Raw genomic sequence first — 6,674 nt, forward strand, 5'->3', positions numbered from 1 at the left:
GGGTTGCCAGCTCCAAGTTGGGAAATACCTGGAGATTTTGGGGGAGGAGCCTAAGTAGGGCAGGGTTTGGGGAGGGGAGGGACTTCCATGGGGGATAATGCCACAACAGTTCTCCCAGATTAGAGTCCACGCACTTAACCGCTACACCAAACTGGCTCTGTGACTCTCTGAACCCTAGGGTTGCCAGCTCCAAGTTGGGAAATACCTGGAGGTTTTGGGGGTGGAGCCTAAGGAGGGCGGGGTTTGGGGAGGGGAAGGACTTCCATGGGGTATAATGCCACAGACGCCTGTAATCCCAGGAGATCTCCAGCCAACACCTGGAGGTTGGTAACCCTACCGAGTACCCTGCTAGATCTTTGTTTCTTCTGCCTTTTCCTTATTCTAGAGCAGGGGTGTCGAACTCATTTGTCACGAGAGCCAGATCTGACATAAATGAGACCCTGTTGGGCCGGGCCATGTGTGTCATAAAACGTAATGCCAGGTAGCAGAGATATAAACTTTATAAAGGACACAAACACAAAGGTTTTTTTTACTTACAATAAAAACATGCTTAAAACATTAGCACTCTTGCAATATTTTATTTATTTATTTATTATTTAGATTTTTATCCCGCCCTCCCCGTAGGCTCAGGGCGGCTTACAAGGCTTTGCCAATATGATACAACAATAAAACATTAAAAATATTAAATAATATCAAATATTAAAACATCATACAAACAGAACAGTATCTGGTGCTCACTTCGTAGGAACAAGATGGCGATCTCCTAAAGTCTCATCCTCTTTTCAAGGTGCCCACATCATGTTGACTCTGTCCACAAGGCTTGGGGCGTAGATGGTACCATGGTGGTGGCGGCTCCTATTTAACAGCATCTGGTAACCAACACCTCTTGCTTTGAATCATTGCATCAAAATGTCTGTGCTGTTGCAATCTTGAGTATGCTGTTCAGCTGTGTATTTGTAAGGTGCAAACCTACGATGATGCAGCAGCAGCAGAACTGGAAGCAGAAGACAGCCAGTTCTGCTGTGGGCCTGATAGAAGCCCTTTGGGGGCCTGATCTGGCCCCCGGGCCACATGTTTGACACCCCCTGCCCTAGACACGCTGCCGGGAGGTTCCGACATTAATAATCCAGGCTGTGTTTCAGTACCAGCAGCGAGGCCTTTGAGACCGTGCCCTCTGCAGAACAAAGGCCGCATAATAACCGTTGCGCCACAGTCAGCCACTGAGGCCGGCCTCCCTTTGACTTCCTCGTGTTCTTGGTCACATTAAGCGTGCCGTACGCAAACACTGAAGACCTAACCCTCTGCGAAGGATGACGAGATAAGGATGAATCCTAACGGCTCTGTGTCCGTGTCACACAGATACGCCCTTTTGGCATCCCGCTCGTTGTGTTTTGGTTTCGTTCTGTAGCAAGCCAGATCCCGTAGGATCAGAACGGGCCACAGGCAGACGCAGAGCTGGGCTCTGCTCAAGAAGCTTCAAAGAAGAGCGCCGGTCCGCAGCATCCCTGTGTCGCTCCACGCCGGCTGCTGCTGTTTCTTCGGTGTTACGTAAACCACCTTGAGCCCCTCTGGTGGAGAGACCAGAACAGAAATGACTAGAATTATTATGGACGGACCGGGTTTTGGCACCGAAAGGGGATATTGCGGGACTTGAAAACCGCCAGGTTAAAATATCTCGAGAGGCAGATGCTGCAGGCATACACAGTGCTCAGTGACGGAGGCAAGGTGACTTGGGAAAGCGGGCGGATAACGGGCGAGATTTGAGTCCGGTTGCATCTGAAAGACCAACAAGGTAGGGACACCGGCCTCCAGGAGGGACCTGGGGATCCCCCGGAACTACAGCTCATCTCCAGACTACAGAGATCAGTTCCCCTGGACGCAGGGCTCTTTATGTAGCAGGCACTCATTTGCATATTAAGCGACACACCCCTAATGTAGCCAATCCTCCAAGAGCTTACAGTAGCTCCTGTAAGAAGAGCTCTGTAAGCTCTTGGAGGATTGGCTACATTAGGGGTGTGTGGCCTAATAGGCAGAGGAGTTCCTGCTACAAAAGGAGCCGATGCTTTGGAAGGTGGACTCTCTGGCATTGTACCCCATGGAGGTCCCTTTCCTCCCCAGGCTCCATCCCCCAAATCTACAGGAGTTTCACCAGTTTGGAGTGGGGAACCCTATTTCCAGGGAAGAAGAAGTAGAGGAGGAGGAAGAGGAGAAGGAGAAGGAGGGGATTGGATTTATACCCTTCACTACCTAAAGGAGTCTCAGAGTGGCTTACAATCTCCTTTCCCTTCCCCGCCCCACAACAGACACCCTGTGAGGTAGGTGGGGCTGAGAGAGCTCTCTCGAGAACTGCCCTTGAGAGAACAGCTCTGAGAGAACTTGTGACTGACCCAAGGTCACACCAGCAGCTGCACGTGGAGGAGTGGGGAATCAAACCCGGTTCTCCCAGATTAGAGTCCGCACTCTTAGCCACCACACCAAACTGGCTCGTAGAGTCAAAGCTTCCTTGGTCAGACAGAAGTGTGCAGGCAGATCCCTGGGCCGTTGTCACCCAATCAGAAGCTGGGAGGGTTGTTGCAATGAAGGGACTCGGAACGCAAAGGTGCATTGCTGAATGTATCAGCGACCACTAAGCATTTATCCTCTCCTCCTGTAATGAGGCTGATTGTATTGAACATATCTCACTGCGATATATGGGCTGATAGGATCTCCATTCCTGCCTTTATCTGATGAAGGGAGTTTTCATTCTCAAAAGCTTATTTCCTGGGAATCCTGCTGGTCTTTCAAGGACATACAGGACTCAAATCTAGCCCTTCTACTGCAGAGCAACACAGCTACCAACATGAAGCTAAACAGTGAATGGCATTGCTTTAAATCCTCCCTTTCTAACAAAGGGAGGAGGAGGAGGAGACTGGATTTATACCCTGCCCTTCACTACCTGAAGGAGCCTCAGAGTGGCTTACAATCTCCTTTCCTTTCCCCTCCCCATACAAAATAAACACCCTGTGAGGAAGGTGGGGCTGAGAGAGCTCTTTCAAGGACTGCCCTTGAGAGAACAGACTGACTGAAGGTCACACCAGCAGCTGCACGTGGAGGAGTGGGGAATCAAACCTGGTTCTGCCAGATTAGAGCCCGCGCTTCTAACCACTACACCAAACTTGTAGGCACTCAATGGAATTAATTAGCAGTAGGCTTAGAACAGATAAAAGGAAGTCCTTCTTCACCCAAAGAGGAATTAATGTGTGGAATTCACTGTCACAGGAAGTGGTTGCAGCTACAAGCACTGGCGTGGCGTGGCAGCTTCAAGAGGGGATTGGATATACATATGGAACAGGGGTCAATCAGTGGCTATTAGCCACAAGGTATAGAGGGAACAAAGGGGCTGCGGTGGCTCAAGTGGTTAAAACGCTGAGTTGCAGACTGGAAGGTTGGTAGTTCAGAAGTTTGAGACCCGGGTGCCGCATGACGGACTGAGCTCCTGTCTCTGGCCCCAGCTCCTGCCAACCTAGCAGGTCGAAAGCAAGAAATTGCAAGTAGATAAATAGGTACTGCTTTGGTGGGAAGGTAACAGCGTTCCGTGTGCCTCGGCGTCTAGTCATGCCGGCCACATGACCACGGAAATGTCTTTGTACAGCGCTGGCTCTTCGGCTTGGAAACGGAGATGAGCACTGCATCCCTAGAGTCGAATTCGACTGGCTTTCGAGCAAGGGAAACCTTTACCTATAGAGGGAACACTGTGTTTGGGGCAGTGATGCTCTGTCTTCTTGGTGCTTGGGGGGCCACAGTGGGAGGGCTTCTGGAGTTCTGGCCCCAATGATGGACCTCCTGATGGCGCCTGGGTTTTGGCCACTGTGTGACACAGAGAGTTGGACTGGATGGGCTGTTGGCCTGATCCAACATGGCTTCTGTTGTGTTCTTAAATGGGGGAGAGGTCCGTGAGTGGCTATTACCCACAAGGTATAGATGGGACAGTATGTCTAAGGAGTGATGCTCTGCGTTCTTGGTGGTTAGGGGGCCATAGTGGGAGGGCTTCTGGAGATCTGGCCCCACTGGTGGATCTCCTGATGGCACCTGGGTTTTGGCCACTGTGTGACACAGAGTGTTGGGCTGGAAGGGCCATTGGCTTGACCCAACACGACTTCTCTTATGTTCTTATGTCTGAGGCAGTGATACTCTGTCTTCTTGGTGCTTGGGGAGGGGGCAAGAGTGGGAGGGCTTCTGGAGATCTGGCCCTGCTGGTGGACCTCCTGATGGCACCTGGGGTATGGCCACTGTGTGACACAGAGTGTTGGACTGGATGGGCCACTAGTCTGATCCAACATGGTTTCTCTTATGCTCTGAAATATGCTACAAAATATGCAACAAAAACCATATTTCAAAGGCCCAACCCGTTTTTTTTTTAAAGTCTGATTTGTTTTGCATGTGTCTGCAACAGAAATGTAGTGCTTTCTTAACTGCCTGAACCAAGAACGGGGCTGCGATCTTTCGGGAGAAGCTTTGACGCCATGTGCTGCGGTGGAAGACTGTCCAAGAGATGCTTTGGAGGCTGCTTTATCAGGCTCCCGGCACAGCTAGACAGCTTGTGAATTCCGACAGCAGGAGGGGAAGGGATCTTTGAATCCATTGTGCTCTATTTAGCCAGACCAGAATAGTCGACGGGCGCTACCTTTAGTTCAGCGCGATAACTGGCTATTATCCCACCTGAAGCAACTGCAGGGTGTCTAAAGTATCCAATTATTCAGGCAAGAAGGAAATGAACCTTCAGGGTGTACCGTTTTGTTAAATGTGTTTGATAGCACAGCTCAGGTTCTCCCTGACCCTGTTAACATTCAACCTTGGTGCAAAATACTAGGCCGGTATAAAAATGGGTTACTTTTTTTCTCATGACCAAAACTTTTCACTCTTTGGAGAGAGGAGGTGCAACGAGCCGCTAGCACCCTCTGTTGTCCCCAGACTCACCTCAGCACCCTTCCCTTTCTGGGTCAAACCAGATGTGATGTTGGAAGATCTACAGATGGATCTCTAGCTAATTTTTTTCTTGATAAAACAGCAGCTTCGAGGGTCTTGATTCAGATCAGGGCTATGGTACCTCTGTATAGCACCAACCCACACTTGTTCCTTACTTCAGATATTCCCCATCCTCACTTCCATTTGCTCTGTTATGTGAAATATACAGGCAACATAACACAACCTAGAAGAAGAAGATATTGTATTTATACCCTGCCCTTCACTCGGAGTTACAAACTCCTTTCCCTTCCCCTCCCCACAACAGGCACCCTGTGAGGTAGGTGGGGCTGAGAGAGCTCTGAGAGAACTGTCCTTGAGAGAACAGTTCTAACAGAACTATGGCTTGCCCAAGGTCATCCAGCAGCTGCGAGTGGAGGGGTGGGGAATCAAACCCAGTTTTCCCAGATTAGAGTCCGCGCACTTAACCACGACACCAAACTGGTAAGCTGTTCTGAGACTCCGAGTGAAGGCCATGGTGTAAATCCAATCTCTTCTTCTTCTTCATGGCACCTCTGCCCCCTTCTCTCTATGCTGTGTCTTAGGGTCGCTAGCTCTGGGTTGGGAAACTCCCAGAGAATTGGCGGTGAAGCCCAGAGAGGCAGTTTAGGGAAGTAAGGGACCTCAGTGTAGTATAATGCCATAGAGTCTACCTTCCAAAGCAGCCATTTTCTCTGGGGGAGCTGGTCTCTGTAACCTGGAGACCAGGTGGAATTCCCGGAGATCTCCAGCCGTCACCTGAAACAGCTTGCAAGTTAGGACTGTCCATTTTCTCTCAGTCTCTTTATTTCAGTGGGATCTGAAAAGCGAAGCCGGGTAGAAGCCAATGGAAGTGGTAAGTATGTGTCTCACTTTGGCCCATTACTTGTGGTGAACAGGCCCACGTTCTTCATGACCGTGGGCGGCCATTTTGTTTTTCCCTTAGTGCTCAAATGACAAGCAGAACGTTTGCTGAAAAGCGAAGCCGGGTAGAAGCCAATGGAAGTGGTAAGTATGTGTCTCACTTTGGCCCATTACTTGTGGTGAACAGGCCCACGTTCTTCATGACCGTGGGCGGCCATTTTGTTTTTCCCTTAGTGCTCAAATGACAAGCAGAACGTTTGCAGCAACATACAAAATGGCGGCATGTTTCCTGGAGAGCAATGCAGGTAGCTATGGAATGGATGTCTCCAAAGCTGGAGGGAAACTGTCAGGGTGCCTTTGTTAGGATTGTGACTCCACTCTTCCCCTTCTTTACTGATATCAAGGGAGGTATGCCACCATAAAAAGTGGAGACCATGGTCCTTTCCACACTAGACCTTAAGTCCTGGTTCAACCCTGTCCCCGAACTTACATTCTACACTGCACTCGAGTTCACCCCTGTAATTATCTCGAGGTATTTTTACATTCTACACTACACTCGAGTTCACCCCTGTAATTATCTCGGGGTATTTTTACATTTTACACTACACTCGAGTTCACCCCTGTAATTATCTTGAGGTATTTTTACATTCTACACTACACTCAAGTTAACCCCTGTAATTATCTCGGGGTATTTTTACATTCTACACTACACTCGAGTTCACCCCTGTAATTATCTCGGGGTATTTTTACATTCTACACTACACTCGAGTTCACCCCTGTAATTATCTCGGGGTATTTTTACATTCTACACTACACTCGAGTTCACCCCT

This window comes from Gekko japonicus, unplaced genomic scaffold (genome assembly GCF_001447785.1).
Source record: "Gekko japonicus isolate JY-2015 unplaced genomic scaffold, Gekko_japonicus_V1.1 scaffold1130, whole genome shotgun sequence".
Lineage (NCBI taxonomy): Eukaryota > Metazoa > Chordata > Lepidosauria > Squamata > Gekkonidae > Gekko > Gekko japonicus.